The sequence below is a fragment of the Acinonyx jubatus genome, chromosome B2 (assembly GCF_027475565.1).
Source record: "Acinonyx jubatus isolate Ajub_Pintada_27869175 chromosome B2, VMU_Ajub_asm_v1.0, whole genome shotgun sequence".
In the NCBI taxonomy this organism is placed as follows: Eukaryota; Metazoa; Chordata; class Mammalia; order Carnivora; family Felidae; genus Acinonyx; species Acinonyx jubatus.
The window spans coordinates 30,584,169-30,609,389 of record NC_069385.1 but is presented as its reverse complement, the minus strand read 5'-3'; the positions used below and the strand labels follow the sequence as shown (position 1 = coordinate 30,609,389).

The following is a 25,221-nucleotide window of genomic DNA, read 5'->3' as shown; positions in this document are numbered from 1 at the left end:
ATCCCAAGAGTCCAGAATGTTGAGTTAATTTTTTACAGAGGTTCCCAGATGTGCTGGGAGACTCACTTATAGGAGAGCCAGGCAACATTTTTTTTTTTTTAAGATTTCATTTGACCTTTCTTGTATCTGATATGAAACACATGTTAAAAACAATACCTGACAATTATGAAATGCATGTTTTGCGTAAGCAAAAACACCGTGAATACATCTCTTACAAAGTTTTGAAAGGCAGAGATGGAAGGTTTTCGCTGCAAAACTGTATTAGCATTTAGCCAAGTTAATCATACATCTCGACGATGATTCTTTATCCCACATGTCCTTGGTATTCAGTGGGTAGGTCATTAGGCCCATGAAGAAATAAGTGGGAAAATGTCCAAGGGATGAAAAACGTCTATATAGCATGTGGAGAAGTGGATAGTTTTACCAGGTACTGAATTTCAGCTTTAAGAGGTGCAGGTTCTGATCCCAGCCAGAACACTTGAGAGGACTAACTTCTGGGAAGGAAGCAGAATAACCACGTGAGCCTGTGAACCTTCCAACGAGATCCTGCGTTAGCTGTTTCTTCTCGCAGGTATTTTCCACATGCAGCTGACTTTTGTTTTTTCTTTCGGTCTCCGTTTTCTTTTCTACTTATTTTTCAGTGGGCTCTAGAAAATCCTTTTGAATTGAGTCTCTCTTTTATCATTCTGTACAGAGAGCATACAATACTTAACGGAACATAATTGTGGATCCGGAGTTCGGTCAAGGATCAAACAGACATTGCAGATGTTTAAAGGCATATAGGACTGTTACTGAGGAACGGATGAAGCTACCTTTAGCCGTCTTAAAAAATGGAAGCGAATGCCCCCGCAATCTGGCATTGCAGTTCCTCCTAGACCTAGAGTAGCAAACATTTAAAGTCGCGCTGTATTTCAGCAAGTAATTACTAATCATATTTCTATGGAGTCTTTACAGGCCAGGCATATTTATTATCTCATTACTCAGTTAATCCTCTGAACACCCTCTAGGCACTCTTACTGTCCCTTTTTGGAAGGAGGGGAAATATGGACAAGTTAGCCTTTCAGACCTTATTCAGACAGGTGACCCTGGCAAAATGGCGGAGGAGTTACCTCCAAGATCCCCTCCTGGACAGAAACCTCAAAAAGCAAGCAGGAACTGTCAGAATCAAATGTGTGAAAACTCTGGAAAACAGAGGTTTATAGCAACCAAATGAAGGTTGAATTTTCAAAAAGGGGGGCAACTTAAAAATGGTAGGAAAGCTTTGCGATGTGATTGCTTGCCTCACCCCAACGTCCTCCGGCCCACTGGCAGTCCTCAAGAGTCAGCCCCCTCCCCCGCCCTCCCCACCTGCTCCCTCGTTCCCGGTCCTGACCTTGGGCTGCATGTCTCTTTAAACCTGTCCAGGAGCTACCCCAGGCTTGCTGCAAGGGACTCATCCCTCAGCCAGGCCAGAAACGTGTGTGCTGGAAAACTTCAGAAGGTGAAAAACAAGGGCAGCCTTCTAGGGCAGGAGAAGAAATGAAAAGCATACTGTTATAGTGCTTCACCTTAACTCACTTTGTGCTCCCAACATCCGTCTGTGGAAGGGATTATTATTGTTGTGCCCATTTTACAGATGCCGAGATAAGGTAACTTGGAAAAGGTAAATGCAGCTAGCAAGCCCAGGCTTTTAATCACAACTTCATAATGCCTCTGAGGACTTAAAAGTCAAATGACTTAGATTGCAAACACTACATGAGTTATTAATAAGATCTTATTTGGAAATGTTAATTGGAATTTAGTCTTTTTAATTTTAGGGCTTATTCCTGCCTCCTTGGTCTGTTTGAAAAAGAAGAAAGAACGGAATTCATTCTATTTTTAAAAAAGTATTTATTTATTTTTGGGAGACTGCAAGCAGGGGAGGGGCAGAGAGAGGGGGACAGAGGATCTGAAGCGGGCTCTGTGCTGACAGCTTCACAGACTGAGCCACCCAAGTGCTCCTGGAATTCATTATTATTATTTTTTTAATGTTTGTTTATTTTTGAGAGAGAGGCAGAGAGAGAGACAGAGATAGAGCACAAGCAGGGGAGGGGCAGAGAGAGAGGGAGACATAGAATCTGAAGCAGGCTCCAGGCTCTGAGCCATCATCACAGATCCCAACGTGGGGGGTTTGAACCCATAAACCATGAGATCATGACCTGAGCCAAAGTCGGACACTCAACCGACTGAGCCACTCAGGCGTGCCTGGAATTCGTTCTTGTTACCATCACTGTTCACTTTCTTTCCAGACGGTATAAAATATATTACTGTTTTAAGTATTTGTTGTGGGAAAATAAAGATGATAAAAGGATACTTTTTCACAAAACAATGATTAGAAATTACTTAGGGGAAAAAAATCTCCATTTCAAGGTAATAGAAATAAAAAAGAGGGGAGGGAATAGAAAAGGTACAGAAACATATGCTTCCTGAATAAAGCAAAGCCTTTCTACTGCTTATGATTTATAATTTAGATATTCCTAGGCTGTAAGCACTGTAGAAAAAGGGGCTGTGTTCACTAAATTTCAGTGCCTTAGCATAACAGCATACTAGCACCCACAATAGGAGTTACATAGCCAAGGAACTTGTTACATGAATGAATGATAAACTGTGGTTTTACATGTGTGTGTATATATCTTACTACTCAATTCTGCTCAAAACCAGAAGTCTGTCCTATGTAAGCATAGATAGGTCACTGCTTATGTCACCTTATTTTCAATGTATCCCAAGGTCCCCCAGGGGGGTTCCAAATGATGTTTACAAAGCGAATGAAAGTTCACGTCTTGTACCTGCTGTGGCTGGTTGCTACAAATCACTGGGGCTGCAGAAGAGAGATACCGAGGGTGGGGCGGCAATGGGTAGATTTATGGCAAGGCTTTGTCTCACGCACACTGTGCTTATTAATGCCTCGACTTGGTCCCTACACCTCTCTTACTCTTCACCGAGTATTTTAAGCTAACAAGAGTAAGCCTGAAGCACCCAAGTGCCTAAAGGAAAATGAATCTGAGCAGCCTATTACTTAAACATCTGCTAAATCATTCCGTGCTGTTTACCCTGTAACCATACAAAAGTGCCAGTTCCATTTATATTGGTCACATATGCTTAGTTTCTTAAAGGAAATGGAAGAAATATCTTTTCAGAGCTTTCATGGGAGTAATTGTCTTTAAACTAAATTGATTTTTGAAGGGAAAGAAAGATCTGTCCCCAGTGCCCCAGGAGCCACCACCAACAGTTTCTTGTGGGTTCTTCCAGGAAATTTCCATGCATACATACCCAAATGTGTGTCTGCAATGATTTCTTTGCGTGTGTGTGTGTGTGTGTGTGTGCACCTGCACCTACATTTCTGGGCTTTGTGTCCGTGGTGAATAGTGTGAATGAGGCTTCAGGGTCAGGACTGGGGACGTCAATTAAAAAGGAAAAGAGGGGCGCCTGGGTGGCTCAGTCGGTTGAGCTTCTGACTTCCGCTCAGGTCATGATCTCACGGTTCGTGAGTTCAAGCCCCGTGTTGGGCTCTGTGCTGACAGCTCAGAGCCTGGAGCCTGGTTTGGATTCTGTCCCTTGCTCTCTCTCTGCCCCTTCCCTGTACATTCTCTCTCTCTCTCTCTCTCTCTCTCTCTCTCTCAAAAATAAATAAACATTAACAAAAATTTTTTTTGAGGGAAAGGAAAAGGCTTGCTTAGAATCTTTGTAATTTCTTTCCTGCACTCAACACTTCTATTATCAACACCTTGTTCCCCAGTTCAAATCACTAAAAAGTCTATGTACAGAAGGGCATTTAGTTCAAGGCTTTAAGAGTTTGATACGATAATTAACAGGACTTGACCTTGCAGTAAGGCTGCTGAGTAAGGCTGGAGGACGACAGCCCAGAACACAACAGTTTATATAACTCTCCTCGAAATGAGTTAGACTTTAGCCCTTGATGCTATGGAAAATTTGCCCCCAAGGTTACTGAAGCAGGTTATAACCGAAGACAGTATACTGATTTATCGCCCCACTCCTTAAGTAATCCAAGCTGCTCATTAAAAACCTAAGTGGAAAATGCCTTACCAATGTATTTTAAATAATACGTGTTTCCCTTTTCCCCACATAAAAGGATAGGGTTATCTATGGTATTTGATTAGAATGTTTATGTTTTAAAAGAAAATAACATTTCTAATAATAAATAGAACTAATTTTTTAAACAACAATATTCAGTGCTGTCAGTGTTTCGTAAAATTAGTATTATTCTCATAGATTTCTCCTTGTATTTTATTTAAAAAATATTTTAGTGTTTATTTATTTTTTAGAGAGAGAGAAAGAGCATGAGCAGGGGAGGGGCAGAGAGAGAGGGAGGTACAAAATCTGAAGCAGGCTCCAGGCTCTGAGCTGTCAGCACAGAGGTCGATGCGGGGCTCAAACTCACAGACCGGTGAGATCATGATCTGAGCTGAAATCAGACACTTAACCAACTGAGCCACCCAGGTGCCCCTCCTAGTATGTTAATTTTTAAATGTCTTCTGAAAGCTATTATATCTTAATAGTTGTAATGTGTTCAGTACTTTTATTTTCTCATGTTAGGTCATTTATCCTAAATAAATAATTCATAAATTTGTGTGCACAAAGCCTTCTTAACGTTATTCATAATCACAACGCACTGGAAGCAACCTAAAATTTAATAAAAAAAAATGATTAAAGAACAGCACAGTCAATGTGCACACGGTGCCTTTTAAGTGTTTCCAATAGTCTGGAGAAATGTTACTCATGTTATGTTAAATAAAAGAAATCACAATATAAAATTGTGTTTCAGTTGTGTATAGAAGGATAGACAAGTCAATGCATGGAGCAATGTTTATTGTTTTCCTGTAGTGGCCTTATGGATGTTGCTCTTTTGTTTCTGTCTCCTGAAATTTTAATAATATTTTAATATTATCTTCATAATGTGAAAACTATCTAGCATTGATTGATATCTATAAATCTACCTACCTACGTGTCTATCTATCTATCTATCTATCTAACATATCTTGGAAATGGAGAGAAACGATTGGAAAGGCCCTAATATAAAGTATTACTATATAACTATATATATGACATGCATTTTGCATATATATGCAATATATATGATGTGCATTTTGAGGCTATAGTCTCATGCATCTTTCAGCATAGAATGATTGATAATCTTGAATGCATGTGTACTCTACCTGGAGTCTTCAATTCTAGTTTAGTGTACTTGAGTTTCTTCAGACTTGTGCAGAGGTAATACTCTCTAATATTAATCTATGACAGGTTCATTTTGTGTCATTGAGAAACAGGGAACGGGGAGTGTCAAGGTTCCCGCATGAAGATTTCCTTTAAGTCCTCTGGGCCTCAGTCATTATTTCCATTGCCTACTTCCCCCATGGACCTGGTTTTTCTCCCAAGGTAAATGAAATACACATGCCCGGGCAGTACTTTGTTAAACTCCCCAAAGACCGATACTGAATATGCCAGACAAGGTTACCGTTTCTGGAGGCCTAAATCTTTAGACATATTGATCAAATTGCATATATTGTAATCATTTTCAGGCTGCTTTCCACCCCGCTACCCCCCTCCAAGAAAAAAAGAAAAGGAAAACAATAAACTTGGGATTCAAATATAATTCATGCAGAAATAGCCCAAAATATTCCTAAAGGCTCTAAATCTGTTCATAATCACATGGATGCCAAACTAAATTGGCATAGTTATTGTACTGGTATTATGCAGCTAATTTTGATTCTTTTTTTTTTTTTTTGGCTAGAACTTACTAGAAAAACAGAATTAGAAAATTCATCCAAGATTAAGTAGAGGAAAATATTTGAAAAAAATATTGACTAGAAATACAATAAAACTTTTTTTTTAAGTTATGGTTATAATTTCTATAAATATATCTTGGAGAAATCTTACTTCTGTATCAGTGTTGCATTAAAATGTCTACTCTATATAGACTTTCTATATAATGTGTACTCTACAAAATGTCTACCAAGTCAGTTGCATTAAAAACAAATCCAAATCTAGGCCAAAAAAAAATGTTTTTAATAATAACATACTGAAAAGGACCAATATAAAAATGAATAAATGTAGACTGAGAGTATTACATGAAGGTGTTTTTAGGTAATCCCAACTTAGTTTGTTCTGAACTCCTGGAGTGCATGTTTAATGACTGGAGAACTTGGAAATTATTTAGAAGACAACTACAGTGATAGCAAAATGATGCAAGTGTTGCAAATTAAGACCAATGAGGAGAGGTAAATGAGTTGTTACTCATTTTCTTAAAGAAAAACCAGATGCCAACAGAATATATTCCTTGAGTGTAGTGGAGACCTTTTTATTTGGAAATGGTTGGCCATCTGCATTGAGTACGAAACAAGGAAAACAGGCTAGATTTGAAGCGTGAAGGCTTTGGTTAGACAGAGTAAAAATATTCAGTTGTCAAAATGACACACAGGTGGATGTTGTGCAATCTTCTTTAGAGCTATGAAAAATATTCTTTGGGCGCCTTTGCCTAAAGGTGAAGGATACACTCGTGTCCCTTCTAGGCCTATGGTTCAGGTCCCTGGAAAGAATCTTCTTAAAGTCCCGAAGTTAATGTAAACTCGGAAACAAAATGAGCTGACCATTGTAAACAAAAGAAGGAGAAGCAAGTAAGATCAAGATGAAAACATAACTCCAAACTCTTTGCAGAAAAAAAAAGACAATAAAGGCATTACTTCAAAATGATAAAGTTCCTTATAAAAAATGTAGAGAAGTCTTAGAAGTGGAAAAAAAAGTAGATTTTTTTTTTAACGTTTATTTACTTTTGAGACAGAGAGAGACAGAGCATGAACGGGGAGGGTCAGAGAGAGAGAGGGAGACACAGAATCTGAAACAGGCTCCAGGCTCTGAGCTGTCAGCACAGAGCCTGACGTGGGGCTCGAACTCACGAGCCGTGAGATCATGACCTGAGCCGAAATCGGATGCTTAACCAACTGAGCCACCCAGGCGCCCCAAAAGTAGATATTTTAAATAAAGAACAAGATCAAGTGTCTCACCTAAACTGTGATCTAGGTATTTCTGACAAATTCATTTTTCCAAACACCACATTAGGAAACATAAGTTCGAAATGTGGAGAGTTTAGGTCAGCGTCAACCTGACAGCCATATGCTCAGTGGTTAGCACAGAGCCGCATGGGTGTGAGGGTCCTCAGTCAGTATTACCCAATTATTCCATGAGTGTCTGACTTTTCTGGATGGATTTTAATCTTTGGCAAAAGGGTTGTAGCACCGCCAGGTTTGTTTCCAAAATAGATTGTGAGTCAGTTAGAAAAGAGGGATTCCAGGAACTAGAATTTTAGAGTAAAAAAGTTTAAAAATTTTACATATGACTCAGTTCTAGCACATTTCGCATACTATTAGGTACTTTCTCTTCCCATAATTGCTTCTACGCTTCATGCCCAGAGTTTGTTGTTTTCATCAGTAGCCTTAGAGAAGTGATTTTAAAAAGTCCTTAAGAGATGATTATTTGGGGGGAGCTTGCCGGCGACTCAAATGTGATCAGAAATAGCTTTATTCTCCGCGCTTCATGTTCAAGGTTTTTGAGATGATTACACTAATTTCAGGATAGGATGTTTTACTGCCTGTTTAGTTACAACTCTCCCCTTCTCAAAAGTCAGGAGGCTATTAACTCCACAGGTAGAAGGTATTCGTGCTATTTCCGGTTTCCCTACACATCCCAACATCATTTTCATTGGTCTTATATTAATAAAATAAATGCAATTTCACTTACATATATACATATACATATACATATATATATATATATATATATACACACACACATATACATTTTAGGAAGGTGTTTTTCTACTGTTTTGTTTTCTACTAGCTCTTTGTTTTTTTCTATCCTATTACATAGTCTGACTCCACTGAAATAGCTTGCCACCAAAATATTCTCTTCTCTCGAGCAAAGATCTACTAAAGGGAGTTAGTAAGCCATGGGCTTGCAGTCTCAGAGGATTTCAATTAGAATAAACTTGCCATTGAGAAAAATAGACTGTAAATAATTCACATAACACAAAATTCTGCACCACTAAAAATGTGAATAGAAATCTTACTTCCTGGTATGACGGTGCCCTCAGTTTATGTGACCTAATAATTCTTTTCTTAGAGTATAATTGTTCTGGAGTCTAGAATTTTTTCAAAGAGATTATATGTATCTCTGGGAAAGGATTGCCTTCCAGCTGGAAAGATAATCGTTCTTCCATTCTCCCACCTTCTGCATAGAAAAGTAAATAACTTACTTCCTGCCGAAGCACACCTGGATTATTTCTCACGAGAGCAAGAAAATGGGGTGATTTATGAATTAGGAAAGTGGCCATAAGGTCTTAGAGAATCACTGACTTTAGATGCAGGGAGGACCCTGGGAATCTGGATTATTAATTCCTTGCTAAATGACACGAATTACGTATGAAAACTGCTTTTGAGAAGCCTGTTAACATCAGGGGTGAGGTAAGTTCCCTCTCAACATTAATTACACTAACTGCAAAATAAAGAAAGGGATTCTGGTGACTCCTTCCCACATGGCAGAAATCCAGACCGGATCTGAAACTAAAGAAGTAGGAACCCAAGTCAAATGAATTGACATGCAATTTTTTTTTTTAATTGAGACTAAAGAATATTCATTTTATCCCATGATTCCCCAAATCAGTCAGTTTTTCTTTCTCAATTCCCTCAAACTTTCATGCATCAAAGGATGGTCCTGAGATTCTGACATGGAAATAATTAGTGCTTTTAATTAGCACAGCTGGGAAATAAGGCAGACCAGCCTTAATAAGGGTCTCCAATCTGGAGCACATTAAAGTAAAACCGCTCCCCCCCCCATATCAAAGTACGTTCTACTGATGAATAGACGAAATGAATTATTTTGCAGAACGGAAGGAGAATAATTGGATTCAGAACAAGTTCAATGCATTAAGAAAGGAGACGCCTTGGAACTCTGGGGGAGACGCCTTGGAACCGTGGGACCTAGGAATTAGATTGTCTCAGATGTTCACCAACATGGTTCTAGGACACACTATGCACACGGCATGGTTTTTAATTGCTAAAAGCCTAAGTAAGTATCTGTGCTGCATAATGCCTGTTTGGAGGGTCAAAATCCAAAATGAAAGTTATCAAATATATCAGTAGCATGCCAGCCAGCATTTCTGAATTCAGTGTTAACGACTGAATACATACTTGGCAGGAAGAAAAGACCAGTCGCATCACCCCAGGTCGACAGTAGCCAGCAACATCTGGAATCGTAATGATCCCAGAAGATTTGGGGCCTTTGGGGGACAGCCATCTGGTGCAAAGTAAATCTGAACGAAGCGTCCCACCCCACAGAAAGAGCTTCATTGTGCTGCTGTGAAAAGCAGTCGGCCCTACTTCCCTTTGACAACACGTAAGTTTCTCAGTTAGTGAATGATCCAGAGGAATATATGTGCACAGGGTATTTACGAACAGTTTTGGATCTAAAACCATGACAACCTGGCAGATAAGACCATAGTCAAGGATATAGTCAATGAAAGAAATCTCTGTTTGCAAAGGAATAGGCAAATTCTGTTATCTTTATCTGATCTTTTAGCAATTTCTGATGACAGTGTCAGTTTATGGGTTCCCCCATGCCCTCAGCTCTTTATCTGTAAAATGAAGGGGTTGGCCTGTATGAATCTTGTGGGCCCTTCCAATCCTCACATCACATCGGCTTGTGATTTTATAGAATACGTGCTGGGCACGCAGAGAAAGGACTACTGAAGAACATGAAATGACAGCAAACATTTGATGCTGGCTCTAGGAGAGAGAGAGAGCATGTTGCTTGATGACAGCCGAAGTTGGGAAGAAGCTGCACCCAAAGACGACCTCCTAAACGATTCCAAATGCGCTTAATAATCCTGCCAGCAAATGAAGCCAGTGTCACCCTTGCTGTAAGCTACCTACACACTATGCACAGCTTGTTGGGTCCACTCTGCATTAAGCACCCTATAGAAAGGTCTGGTACAATGTACGGCTTCAGCAGAGACTGATGATGCCCCCGTGATAAGAAGCCGCCTTGCAAGGCAATGCCTGGAGGGCATCACGTAGGAAAAGGGCATGGCAGAGTCTGCAAGAGAGGAGATGGTTGTGGAGATGAAATAATGCATGTGGAGTGTTAAGGTGCTCAGTGTTCGGTAGATATTCAGAAATGACATGTTGGTTATCACTGGTGCCATCATTGTTGTTAGCTGAATCGTGAGTGTGAATGTTGGATTTGCCCAGAGGGAATGTTCGTGAAGGACTAGAGAGGAAAATTCTTACATCAGGTGCCAAAGTGGTTATAGACGAGCCAGAAGTGTCTTGGAGGTCAGTAGATGATGACAACAAAGGGCCTGGCTGAGGAGAGCCGGTGAAGTTCTTGAAGGGTAAGTTAGAGCGGGCCCGCCAAGCTCTTGGCCTCCAGACAGAGGAGGCTGGAGGAGCCATTAATGCTTGAGGGCATCAGAGAAGATGTGTCACCTTTAGTACAAAGCCAACGTTCCAGTAAGGCAGCATTTTCCTGAAGATGTTTCTTTAAAAAAGGTGTTGGATCCAATGTATGTGGGGAAGGTCAGGCTCTTCCCTCAGAGGCAGGGGGGTTCACAGAGCACATTGCCCAAATGAAGTCTCTGAGACGTCTAACCTGGCCTTTTCGAAACCCACTTGGCCAACAAACTCTGCTTAATATGTGGTACGTATTCCGATCTGACAGAATAAGATGAGAAGGCAGAGGGAGGCTTTTGAGGAAAACTTTAGTGATCTAATGGAGTTTGCCGACGGATGTCCGAGAGGAGGCTGTGGAAAGGAGAAGCCAGGGGGGTCATGGTGTTGCTGCGTGAGAAAAAGGACAGAGCAGAGGAGGTCCTGAGTGAGAGGAAGTAATTGCACAGTCAGGAACCCCAGAGTTTGAGCAGGAGGACCCTTTGGGGAACGAGGCGGCATGGACTGTTGGTGCCGAAATGAGATTTTGAAATAAGGAACGCGCGTGAGGAAAACAGGTGGTCTGGGCCGACAGTGGAGCTGTTTGGACCATCTGAAATTTATCCAACCCCGCTTTATAAGACTTCAGACATTTGCAGGTTTTTATATATTCACAACAGTAATCTGTCCTCAACTGTGAACTGGAATGCAGTGGCAGTCTGAATAGATATTTCAACTCGTGATGAAAAACCTCAGCAAGAGCTGAGGTCTTCCAAATAAAAAACACTTAAAAGCATTGTCACCAATACATTTCCCGATTTAGCTTCTGCCTTCTGATGCAGGAAACATAGAATCAATTCTAATGAATTCCTATGAGAATACTAAAGAATACACGCCCTCTGTAATAGACTAAGGATTAAGTTTCACTTCGAAATTGCCTGAATGGAGGCATATTAACAGTAAATTATAAAAACTATAACTGGGGCAATTCATTACCTACCAAGTTATAGCCTTGCTATTTTCATGGTAATTTACAGTTTTAAAGTACAGTCCTTGAAGAAATTCAATCGCTAGTAATTTTCTAATCTATACTATTCATTAACCCTGCATGAAGGAATTGTACTGTCTGGGATATTCTCAGAAAGCTCAAGATGATGTCCATCAATATATAGATAACTTTCATTTCTGTTTTTCATACTCTATTCCATTTTTGTCTTTACAGGTGAGACACAGAATCCCAAAAGTTTTGCCCTAGAGAAAGGCACACTTGAAGATCTTTCTTCCATTTTCCTCACGAGGTTAGCTCAAGAGATTCAGAGACTGACATAACAACGGAGACCGGAAATAAGTTGACAAAATACCTTGACTAATGAAAAGCTCGATTGTCTATAGGAGTTACACTGACACAAGTTCATTCAATAATGTACTCGCTTTGTGATCTCTTCTTCCTCTTTTAACCGCCTTTTTGCTGAGCAAAAATACATAGGACATAGGCTTATGATTAGTGAGTATAGTATCCAATGGATACAAATTATAAGGTAAAGGGAAGGAGCAGATGGGCACATTACATGTGTTTCAGAACCATATAATTTCATGGTGTAGACCTGTTTGGGGGAGGAGGGAAGCAGCAAATGTCCATACATTCTCTCATTTAAACCTCACAGCAACCCTGTTGAGTATTTGTATCAGTATCCATTTACAGACAGGGGAACTCAAAGACACTGATGGTGTTGGAACAGGGCTTTGAACTGAGAACTCCAAAATGATGTTTGATGCATTTGTGAGCCAGTGTTTTTTGTTTTTTGTTTTTTGGTTTTTTTTTTTAGTATTGGATAATATCAAGTAGCAAGCCCAGAGATGTGATGGGCTGACCAGCACATTTCAAAGCTTTGTTCTTACTGTTCCTTTTAAACCCCGGAGCTCGAACTAACCCCCCCCCCCCCCCCCGGCCCCATTCTCTATCTCCACCATCCCATCCCCCAGCACGGTCACCCATGACAGGACAAATTGTTAGCCGCTTTGAGAATGTTTGTGCACTGCAGAGTTGAGGAAGGGGAAGGAAGCAGTGCATCCCAGAGCAGACGGGAAAATCCCTCTTTTGATGAAACATCCTGTGTGGCCACTCCGAAGCTTGGATTTCCCCAAAGTGAGGTTATGCAGCATGCTGTTGCTTGTCACATGGCCTCAGTTCAAAGTCACATCTGCTGTGGCCTTTTGTAAAATTTACCTATATATGGCCCACACAAAGCCACAAACACAGAACCCAAAATAACGTTGACCTCTGAGATATTCAGCAGAAAGAAACAGCACCATTTTTATGAATTCAGTGCATGAGATACACCACAAGGAGGAAATGAACCCTATTAGCTTAAACATGCACCTCCTTTCCATACTGAAAGATTAATTTGGATGACTGTGGTTTAATATTGTTATTTGTGTTCAGTTACGAATGTAACTTGACGGATTGGGAAAGCAGGTGCTTGACTGATGCACACCGTGCCTGAGACCCATGAGTCAATGTCACTGATTTACAAGCTGTCCTTACCATGAAAACGAAAGCCAGAGCCAACTCTGTGTCATACAATTTATGCCATTCACTGAAATTATAGATAATTTCAGTCTGTGCATTTGTGAAATAGTCTATGCCATTTCTGCTTTAAATGTCTTTTGAACTTGGTATTTCTAACTTGTCTAAATAAATATTATCATCCATAATAACCATTACCAATCCATTAGGAGGCTTCATGAAAGTACATACAGCTTTTAGACTTAATCCATGCAATAAAGCCTTATGACTTCTGCCTCCGTCTTTGATAAACAGTCGAGTTCTTACAGCTGTTATTATTTCACTTACAAAGAAAATTGGAACTTTTGCATCCTTCAGGGACTAAAACTCACTTAAAAAAACCATTTCTTCAAATTCTGTTATTTTTTTCCCTCATGTGTATGGAAAGCTGTGGGTCTGATGAGTGTAGCTGATTGCAGCATTGTGCTAAAGGCCAAGGCCCCTCGTTCCAGCCCACGGGAGCTCAGCTAGGTTAACCCTCCAAGTCTATTGAAAATTTGTTCTATTAGTCCAGGCCAGATTAGGTGAGAGAATATAAATAGATCCGCACAAATCCAGTCTTTGATGCCAGGAGATTGTAGCTCAGACCACACTCAACATTGATACATGGGCGGCCAATAATGTCATCTCCCCAGAGACTGATGACACCGAAGCAGGAGCACCTTAGAGACACCTGTTCTCCTCCACCTTTTACAGCTGTTTGCTTACTCCTGTACAAGCCACCCTAACAGAGAGAACTCCTGGACGCTGATCGCAGTAGGCTCTGCCTCTCCAAGACGATTTTGGATTTCTCACATCCAACACCAAATGTAGTATATAGCCTGGGATTGTTCGTATCACACCCAGGTCATTTCTTCTCTCTCTGTATTCCCCGCACCACCACAACTACCATCCTTGTGGAAGTTTCTCAGTTCGACACGCTAATTCTACCTTTTCTCTTTTGTCACTAAATAATGACCAACTTAGCGAACCACAAAGGTTGCTGTTGAGTTCACATCCCCTTTCTAAGTCATTTTGCCCCCATATCAGTAACGAGAGCTCTTTGGTTAATATCACCCTTTCCCAAATCTGAAATCCTTGTTTCTCTTTGTAAAACAAGAACCCAGCTGATTGTGTTAAATCTCGAGCACATTTGTCCTTAACAGGGTTACAGCCATAAACCTTAATCCTAGGCCCTGAATCTCCAAAAGAATTTCTGGAATTTGACTCTCTCCTATCCATTCTTTATGCCTATGATAACACTTTGTTGTGATTGAAACATTTAAATGGATCTTTGTTTCCCAAGGATAGTACAGAAATTATTTTAAATGCCTTGGGAAAAGCCTTAATGACCTGGACTCTTGTTTTCCAGTTCAGTTTTATTTTCCTTGTTTCAATTTTACTGTGTTACTTAAGTCCTCCAGGTTTTTGGTTATTGGTCCCATCTGCCTGGCTTCCTATCCCCATCCTTCCCTACCTCACTAATTTACTCATTCTTCACCTCTTAGTTGAGAGTAGTGTTCTGCTGGGAAGCCTTCACCGATCCCCACGTAGTCAGCTACGGGACCCTGTTATGAGCAATCTATACATTCCCCTCTGGTGTCATGTATCCCAATGATTATAACTGCCTGGTTACTTGTCAGTATTTCCCCCCTCTCCTGAAAACACTGCACAGGATACTAACTGCCTGGTCTATAACAGAAACTGTCGACAAATGCTAGTTGAGAGAACAAACCAAGGCTATGTTGTAGGAGGGGATTTGGCATTCTGGTGTCCCCATCACCATTTTGCATAGGTGGTTGCTACCCGAAAGGTCTGCCATCATGCTGGTGTCAGACTGATGGTTTTCAAAAAATAACTCAGTGCTGCTGATACACTCAATTGTAAGCCAAAAAGAGAACTCAAGGGTCATTAACTTTTCTTTCCTTTTCTTTGATACCACCAAATTAACGCATTTAGCATTTTCTGATCTACAAAGACTTATAACCCCTGCTCCCTATGACTTAACTAGGAAGCCACCCATCTGCTACTCATCCAGCCCAGCCAGGGTTGCATTTTCCTTCAAAGAGAACTGTAGGTGAATCTCCTGAAATGGTCATTTTATAATCACGTCAAAGGGAAAACAACCTATCAGCCTAAGAGGGGAGTGATTTGAGAACAGAATTACGTATTTACAGTTATCAAGGCTGATGGACACTGGAAAAGTAAATTAAAATTATAGATAGCAAGCTGTGGAGTTTGGCTTGACTTCAAAGGGAGTTTTTATATGTTCTTAGGCCAATGTCTGCTACTCAAGGTCGATAAGAAAAGTTTAATCTTCTTGTGGAATAGAGCTGAGTCACTTACATCATATCGATGTACTTGGCTGGTTGTCATGATTCTCTCAAGAGATGATGTCACCCAAATTGAGCTTTGCTAGAGTCTTGCCTAGAAATAGATTGACTTATTTACTAGCTCACAAAGACAAGGGGTTCTAAAATCAGTGACAAGTGAAAATAAAATGACTTATTTATCCCAAACACCGTGGACAAATGCGTGTCTTGGTACATTTAAGTATTCATCCGAGGCTCTCTGTAAGCAGAATGGACGAGGAGAAATTTACCTTTTGTGAATAGGAAATATCAAGGTGATATTGATCATTTTTACTTCCTTTTTCTTTGTTTACAAGATGAGTCTTCAGGCTCCCAAAGGTAAATTTTAGAATTGCTTTAAGAAATTATCATAAACTCTTTCCCCAAATCCTTCATTTCTTCTTTAATTTGTTCTTGATGGCATTGTTTACACTATAGGGATGCTACTTAATAGATTAAATTCTATCATTTCAATAAGTCATCCAAGGAAAATGTAGCACAGACTTTGAGGAAAAAGAGAAAGAATGGCAAAAAATCAAATGGCATACAATTAAACTTTGCTTTATTTCCCTAAATTTTGCTCTTGCTTGTAAGTTTTTAGTAGTTTATAAAAAGTCTTCTTTTAACATTTTCAAAGTCTCCAAACTACTACTACGAAGGGATATTATTTTAGTGGAAAATAGCCATATGGTTTCTGGGAAGGACTATACTAAAAGGAATAAGTTTAATTAGAAGCAGGAAAGATTTGGTTACATACAAGAGCCAACAAAATATGCTCCAACCCAAGGGTAAGTGTAAGCACTGCCTAGAGATTTCCAGGAGAAGGCAGGGAGGAACTTTCCTGGAATATTTTATGCCCTATGCAGCCTAGTTGGATTCCCTAATCCATTTCCAGACTTCTCACTGGGGAAAGAGGCATACTAGTAGGATGTAACTCATGGGAGAGTTCGGGTGATACAAACGAAGACTGCCATGGGTTCAGGCATCAACTTATTTTACCCCAAAGTTTCGCCTCTCAAATTTAATTTTTGTGACTTGAATCACATCTTTAAACACAGCAGAGGACTGGGCCAAGTTGTGGATAAACAGTCCTTCGATCAGTGCCTAGAGGGGAGAGTGGGAGACCTGGAGTCCATGCTGCCTCCTTCTGTGCCCTGGATCCTGAGAGAATTCCCCTCTAGAGCCTCGGTCCTTGCCTCTGGGAGAGAAAAGGAGCTCTCAATTGGATGGAGGTGGCCTCCTGGTTCCAAGAACGCTGGAAACATGGGCTGCAAACACATAAGTACTCTTGGAAAAGGAGGAGCCAGCTCCCTGGTTATCAAGCTGTCTGGCCAGCTACAAAATGTGCACATGGAACAGACAGAAAGCCATCCTTGGCTAGGACCTGGCATTGTCTCACATGCAACCCTTCTGGCGGCAACAGGGCCTTGCTCAGTACAGCTTCTGAAGGAAGAGTGTGAATATTTTAGCCTCAAGCTAACGTAGACATCAAGCTCGCATAGTACAAAAAGTAGACCTTTTGGAGAAGATAATACTCGAAGCTCAGACGGGGAAAAAATCTGCCACAGGTAGGATTAAAAGAGACTTTGTATCTACGTAAAAATAATTCATTTAAGTTGATGAAAATTAACACAAAATTGCAACAGATAAAGAGGCAAGGGTTGAATGAAATAATTCCCATGTTGAATTACTAGCAATAAATTTTAAAATGGAGAAATTCCTTAATTTTTTGGTAATCAAAGAAAAGCATGTCACATCGCTGAAGTCTCATGTAATTAAATTAACAAAAATTAAAATATGCCACTACCTTCAAGGGATGATGTACTAGTGGGATAGGTTTGTTCATATAATGCTGGATTGACGCCACTCTTTCTAAATCGGTCTCATAAGTATTTTGACAAGAACCATAATTATCTTCAAATTCTATCACTGGGGATTTATCCTAGGTTCAATTTATCCCAAGGTTATTCAAATTGAGGGGAAAAAAATCACTTGCAGCCTTATCAAAAAGGAAAGAAAGTTAATAAGATGAGAGTACTAACAGTAGGTATATGGTTACATAGAATGAGATCAATTTGATGGGATGTTAATCATAATGATAGTTATTCAATTTAAGTTTCAACGTATACATGTTCTCAATGAATGTTAAGTGAGAAAAAGGCAGCTTCAACTATCGTATATACAGTATAACAATCATGTGCAAGATACATACAGATGGGGACCAATGGAAAGAGAACACATCAAAAAAATTGTTGCTATGTAAAGAAAAATGGAATGACTTTTAAACATCTCAATAACGCTGCTATTATAATTCTTATATAAATTGTGAAAATCATGGAGGAAAGTTAGAAAAGAGGTGGACTGATATTAAAAGACATGAAATCTAAAAATGGAAATTTTGGCCAAATGATAGCTCTTAGTAGAAGCTAGAGGATAACAAAACAATCTTTCCTCTGGCTCTTAGCCAAAGAGAATTGCTTGAATTGGAAGTTGCTTAGGACATTTCAGATTACTGTAGAACAAAAGGCAAAAAATACTGAAAAATTCAAAGAAAAGACAATAGTTTCCTCTATTTTATATATCTCCAACTGAAATAAACACTTTTTAAAGTGCTACCTGGAAGAATAAATATTGTTAAAATGTCAATACTACCCAAAGCTATCTACACATTCAATGCAATCCCAATCAAAATTGCACCAGCATTCTTCTCGAAGCTAGAACAAGCAATCCTAAAATTCATATGGAACCACAAAAGGCCCCGAATAGCCAAAGTAATTTTGAAGAAGAAGACCAAAGCAGGAGGCATCACAATCCCAGACTTTAGCCTCTACTACAAAGCTGTAATCATCAAGACAGCATGGTATTGGCACAAAAACAGACACATAGACCAATGGAATAGAATAGAAACCCCAGAACTAGACCCACAAAAGTATGGCCAACTAATCTTTGACAAAGCAGAAAAGAATATCCAATGGAAAAAGGAGAATCTCTTTACAAATGGTACTGGGAGAATTGGACAGCAAAATGCAGAAGAATGAAACTAGACCACTTTCTTACACCATTCACAAAAATAAACTCAAAATGGATAAAGGACCTGAATGTGAGACAGGAAACCATCAAAACCCTAGAGGAGAAAGCAGGAAAAAAACCTCTCTGACCTCAGCTGCAGCAATTTCTACTTGACACATCCCCAAAGGCAAGGGAATTAAAAGCAAAAATGAACTATTGGGACCTCATCAAGATAAAAAGCTTCTGCACAGCAAAGGAAACAACCAACAAAACTAAAAGGAAACCAACAGAATGGGAAAAGATATTTGCAAATGACATATCGGACAAAGGGCTAGTATCCAAAATATAAAGTGCTCATCAAACTCCACACCCAAAAAACAAATAATCCAGTGAAGAAATGGGCAGAAAACATGAATAGACACTTCTCTAAAGAAGACATCCAGATGGCCAACAGGCACATGAAAAGATGCTCAACGTCACTCCTCATCAGGGAAATACAAATCAAAACCACACTCAGATATCACCTCACGCCAGTCAGAGTGGCCAAAATGAACAAATCAGGAGACTATAGATGCTGGAGAGGATGTGGAGAAACGGGAACCCTCTTGCACTGTTGGTGGGAATGCAAATTGGTGCAGCCACTCTGGAAAACAGTGTGGAGGTTCCTCAAAAAATTAAAAATAAACCTATCCTATGACCCAGCAATAGCACTGATAGGAATTTACCCAAGGGATACAGGAGTACTGATGCATAGGGGCACTTGTACCCCAATGTTTATAGCAGCACTCTCAACAATAGCCAAATTGTGAAAAAAGCCTAAATGTCCATCAACTGATGAATGGATAAAGAAATTGTGGTTTATATACACAATGGAATACTACTTGGCAATGAGAAAGACTGAAATATGGCCCTTTGTAGCAACGTGGATGGAACTGGAGAGTGTGATGCTAAGTGAAGTAAGCCATACAGAGAAAGACAGATACCATATGTTTTCACTCTTATGTGGATCCTGAGAAACTTAACAGAAACCCATGGGGGAGGGGAAGAAAAAAAAAAAAAGAGGTTAGAGCGGGAGAGAGCCAAAGCATAAGAGACTCTTAAAAACTGAGAACAAACTGAGGGTTGATGAGGGGTGGGAGGGAGGGGAGGGTGGGTGATGGGTATTGAGGAGGGCACCTTTTGGGATGAGCACTGGGTGTTGTATGGAAACCAATTTGACAATAAATTTCATATATTAAAAAATAAATAAAATAAATAAAATAAAGTGCTGCCTTTCTAGTGAAAAGAATTCCAAGGTTTTTTTTTTTTTGAGGGGGGGGGTGAAACTATCTTTTTTATAATTCTGCCTCAGTGTTAGAATAATTTCAGATATATAATGGTAAGAGTAGTTATAGGGATTTTCACTATCCTAGGAGGGCAACTTACTGAGTCATTTAAAAAAAAAATTAATGTTTATTTCTGAGGAGGCAGGGAGGGGCAGAGAGAGAGGGAGACACAGAATCTGAAGCCAGCTCCAAACTCTGTGCTGTCAGCACAGAGCCCAATGTGGGGCTCGAACCCACCAACTGTGAAATCATGACCTGAGCTGAAGTCCGTGCTTAACCAACTGAGCCACCCAGGCTGCCCTTTATCGAGTCATTTTTAATGTTTCCCAAGACATATTATTTTCCAGGTAGTATTCTTTTATTATTGTTATTATTACTAATTTTAAGGAGGAAAGCTTGGAAATGTGATGAATCTTTTGCTTAGGACTGATTTACTTGTTTTAAGGTCTTTTCGGCTTTTATCACACTTAGGAATGTTTGCCAACTAATAAAATTTCAAATGCTGTTTACGTTTTGCTGTGTGTTTTTTTTTAGAGAGAGAATGCAACTGGGGGAGAGAAGCAGAAGGAGAGAGAGAGAGAGTGCATGAGATGGAGAGACAGGGAGAGGGAAGGAGAGAGAATCATATGCAGGCTCCATGCTCATCAAGGAGTTGGACGCAGGGCTTGATCCCCTGATGCTGGGACCATGAACTGAGCTGAAATCAAGAGTAGGAAACACCACCAACTGAGCCACCAAGGCGCGCCTGTGGTTCAAGAGTTCTACACCTGTTTTCTCATTTGCTTCCCATCTTCTCATTCAGCCCTGTGAAGTGGGCAGCACTGATTTATTCTCCAGGGTTGGCAGGTGAGTGTGATCAAGTAACATGCAAACACGCCCAAGGTCATGTGACCTGCCAGAGGCAGAGCTGGGTGTAGAACCCAGGATTTCTGGGTAGAATGTCATCTACTCCACTACATTCTAAGGATACAGAGCAAAATAAAAGGGGGAGGGGAGAAGGCTTTTTCTTGTCCCTCCCGTAGCCATCTCATCTTTTGTTTTATGTGATAAGTGCCTTCTCAAGGATTACGTGGCTTAAAATTTGGTGCAGAACAAGGACCATTATGGGTGATGAGCTTAGAAAGCACCATATGTCCTTCAGAGACCGTAATACATCATGCCAAGAGCAGAAAACTGGGGGAAGAGGGCAATCTGAACCACGATTATTTTATTCCCTATAAGCCTTCATAAAAAAACCAGGTTTACTATGTAAATTGAAAGAAACCAGAAATCTTTAAAGCCATCTGGATGATTTAAGTATATATATTTTTTTATAGCCTCCTCTTAAGAAGGATCAGAAAAACTGAAGACGATAGGAAAGTAAGCCGGCATGGAAACTATTGCCCAGCTGACCGCTTTATCCCGAGCTTCCTGGGCTTCAAAGAAGCGGCTCAACAATTTTGAGAAGAAATACAATGGTAACGTCAGCGGCTGCGGGAGCCTAACAGACGGAGGTAAGGCATCCGAAATACTGAACAGGCCTCCTGGGGCAGACTCCCACCCGGAGCTGCGTAAAGTCTGCTTAATTAAATGTGCCTTCTATTATGGTCTTTGGTGATTCACTGAGGAGGAAGAAGAGGCAGTGACCTTGTATCGAATCACGGCAAAGGCAAAGACTGCATGTTAATTCTCGTGTTGGTAGGAAGGTGTTAATAACGTCTCCAAGTTGGACGGCTCCTGCCGGAGGACTGACTTCTCTAGGCCTTAAAGACAGCGCCCGGCGCCCCGGCTTTAGCTGTTGGGTGCTGACTAAGCACCTTTCGAGCTGCCTTCAGTTGAAAGACAGAGGAGGCGGAGGAAATCCTCACTGGGCCAAATCTATCCCCTATGAGAGGGCAGGCTTAATGAGAATCGGCCCTGAGCCCTGGCTCGGCAGTGCTTCTGGAATGCACGTGATTTACAGCCAGCAGGGGCTGCAGAGTTTTCTGCCTTAGTCTCTCTTTCTCATGTTTGAAAAACTTGCACGGCCAAAATTTTAATTTCAGCTAATGAAGGCAAAGAGGAAAAGAAAAGAACACGGTAGCTTTACAGCACACACACAAGGCCTGGAGGAGATAGGAAGACGAACGCACGTTAGAGCTAACGACTGCGGGGGGCTTCCAGAATAAGTGGAGAATAAGTGGACACGTATACAAACAGGGCAACATAGCTGACAAACAGAAGCGTGAGCCAGGTTCTGTGGAAGCCTAAGTATCATGTGTTTTCCATTTTGCTTCGGGAGCCTTTCTTGGTCGTGACGGAATGGTCTTATGTTATGAAACCATCTTTGACATGGCACGTGTTCCAACCAACAGGACTGAGTTGTAACGATTTACTTTCTACAGGTGAGGCTCCTTGGTGGGCATGGTGTTTTCCCCAAACCCAAAGGTAATACATTAATAAGGTCTTGAAAAATTCAACCAGTATAGACAGGGCTGAAGTCGTACTTGACTCCTTTTTTTTTTTTTCCACCTCATCATCTCTCAATTTGAATCCCTGGAAGGTAGTGATCACCATTTCGGTTTGGTGAACATACTTCCAGATCTTTTTTGCTTGCATTTATACACACAGACAGATAAACACGCGTACACACAAACATTCAGAGATACAAACACACACACACATGCACACATTGAGAGAAAGCTATGAAGTTTAAAAAATAAATGTGACAATTCTATATACAGAATTCACTTTCAACTTGCTTTCTAACTTGGGATATGTCAATACATAGGGACATCATTTTTAACGGCTTCGTACTGTTCCACAATGTTGATGTGCCTTAGTCAATAACTCCCTATGAGTTTATAATTTTGTTACCCACAGATGATCCCCCCCTTTTTTTTTACCATCTCCAATATCACAAAGGATGTCATTTTACCTGTCCCTAGTATTACAAAAGCAAGTATATATCTAGGGTAGATGTGGACACGTAGATTAGCTGAATTAAAAAGTCTGAGATTTTAAAATTTTTAAATAGAGGAACATGGCCAAAAAACTATTCTACCAGCAACAGTTTGGCCCATATTTGTCCCAATATGACATTGTTAATCTTTTCAACCCTTTGATAATCTGACGGATTAAAAACAAATAGAATTTCATTGTTTCATTTTGCATTTTCCTGGTGGTGGAAATAAGCACTTAAAATAGTTTTCAATTTCTTGGGGTGCCTGGGTGGTTCAGTTGGCTAAGCATCCAACTCCTGATTTCGGCTCAGGTCATGATCTCATGGTTCCTGAGATGGAGTCCTGCATCGGGCCCCGTGCTGTCTTTTCTCTCTCTCTGCCCTTCCCCCCGCTCATGTGCGCATGCGCGCGCGCTCTCTCTCTCTCTCAAAATAACTAAATAAACTTAAAGCAATAGTTTTCAATTTCTCTTTTTCTTTTCTAAGTAAGCCCAGAGTTAATAGTAGGGTGTTTACAGACTCTATGTGAAAGGATTGGCCAGAGATGGAAATTGGCTCTCATATTATTGTTAGTTTCTAATTTTACCAAATTGTAATCAGCTCGTGTGGCCTGTGTGATTTTTGCTTTTTGGAATTTGATGAGATATGCTTCATGATCTAATTCTTGGTCAGTTTATGTTCCATGTATGCTTAAAATAACGTGTATTCTTTGTTTATTAGTTACAAATCTCTACATAAATCATATTTGGTTAATTGTTTTATTAAATATCTATCCTTACATATTTTTAGTCTTCTTGAAATGGTAATTTCTAGATGTATGGTAAAAATTTCTTTCTATGACATGAATTCATGAATTTTTCTTTGTATTTGCATTAGTGGTTGTTTTAAAGACCTCCATGTTATGTTGTTAAGTGCCAAAAGGTTTGTGAATGTTTTATGTTCTTTTTTAATTTTTTTTAAATTTTTTTTAACGTTTATTTATTTTTGAGACAGAGAGAGACAGAGCATGAACAGGGGAGAGGCAGAGAGGGAGGGAGACACAGAATCTGAAACAGGCTCCAGGCTCTGAGCTGTCAGCACAGAGCCCGACGTGGGGCTCGAACTCATGGACCGTGAGATCATGACCTGAGCCGAAGTCGGATGCTTAACCGACCAAGCCACCCAGGCGCCCCTATGTTCTTTTTTTAAATGTTTATTTATTTGTGTGTGTGTGTGAGAGAGAGAGAGAGAGAGAGAGAGCAAGCAGGGGAGGGGCAGAGAGAGAGGGAGACAGAGGATCTACAGCAGGCTCCAAGCTATCGTTGCAGAGCCCGATGTAGGGCTCAGACCCACGAACTGTGAGATCCTGACCTGAGCTGAAGTTGGACGCTCAACCAACTGAGCCACCCAGGTGCCCCATGAGTGTTTGAGTGTTTTATCTTCTTGACAGATTTCTTTCATCAATGTGAAATATTCCTCTGGTTTTTTTTTGAAAATTTTTGCCCTTGATTGTATTTTGTCTGAAATTTATATTGCTAAAACTATATTCCTTTTATTAGGCTTTGCCTGGCACATCTTTATTTTCCAATTTACTGGGTCCTTTTGAATACCTACGCTTGCAGTGTTCCCTTGTGTTGCAGTGGTTCTTTGATGTGATCCTTTTGGACTGTGTTTTCTTCATGGACGTCATAATCCTACCTGCCTTCTGTTTTTCAGAGATTCTTCCCTTGTTTTCATGACTATAAATGAAAATGCATGTGTGTGCGTGTGTGCATGTGCATGTGTCCATATGTACGTGTGTGTGTGTGTGCATGTGTACGTGCGTGCATGCGTGTGTGTGTGCATGTTTTCCTGTCATTTAAGGCAGGCAGGAAGGAGGACATTATGTGCTCGGGCTGCCATCTTGATCCAATCCCATGCTTTCCTTAATTCCAGATTTCCTGACCTCTTCCTACCCTAAAACAGTGCTCACCTTTCCTTCCAGCTCAGTTGGTCTGGATGTTGAAGGTGCTGTGACAGAGACGGCACAGAATAAAGTCTGTGAATACATTTGGTCGGCACGCACCCATTGAAAACCTACTTTGGTTTCCATTTCTTTATGGCCCAAAAGTTGGTTTCAGCCTGAAATGCTACAACTTAAGTTTCACTAGCATGCATTATTCAGTAACGGCTTACATAGCTCAGTGTTATCATCTTCCCATCTCATTTCCAGAAAGGTCTGTTTAATTTGTAAACAGTCCATTTTAGACCACACTAAGTAACATCACAATATGGCTATTCTTCTGGGTGATATATTGGCAATATGTATATCCTCGTTTCTTCCATGGAAGAAATATGTCTAAAGGCCACTAACTGGACCATTGGCAAGGCCTGGCACGAACTAACTGCAATGTAACTCTTACCAAGTTTTGGCCATTAAAGGTCGCATTTAGAATGTACTATTTTTAAAGTCAGCGGGAAGAAAAAGCTCACATTATTTATAAAGGACTGGTAGTCTATTCATTCTCTTATTTTATTTAAAACATTCTCACCTCATTTTCTATGTTTTATGTTTTCCTTTTAGGTACAGAGTTTATTTTCATTTACAGGGCATCAAACCCCCAACCGTAGGATTTCAGACTAAAAAGAGCTTAATGAG

At 40.3% G+C, this 25,221-nt stretch overlaps 1 long non-coding RNA gene across 1 annotated transcript; it reads left to right on the top strand.

Annotated features, from left to right (window-relative positions):
- On the top strand, positions 1-21,738 carry LOC113598677 (uncharacterized). Its single transcript, XR_003419339.2, has 3 exons — positions 1-571; positions 20,219-20,530; positions 21,001-21,738. It is a non-coding gene; the product is annotated as an uncharacterized LOC113598677 (long non-coding RNA).
- Positions 21,739-25,221: the final 3,483 nt, after the last annotated feature.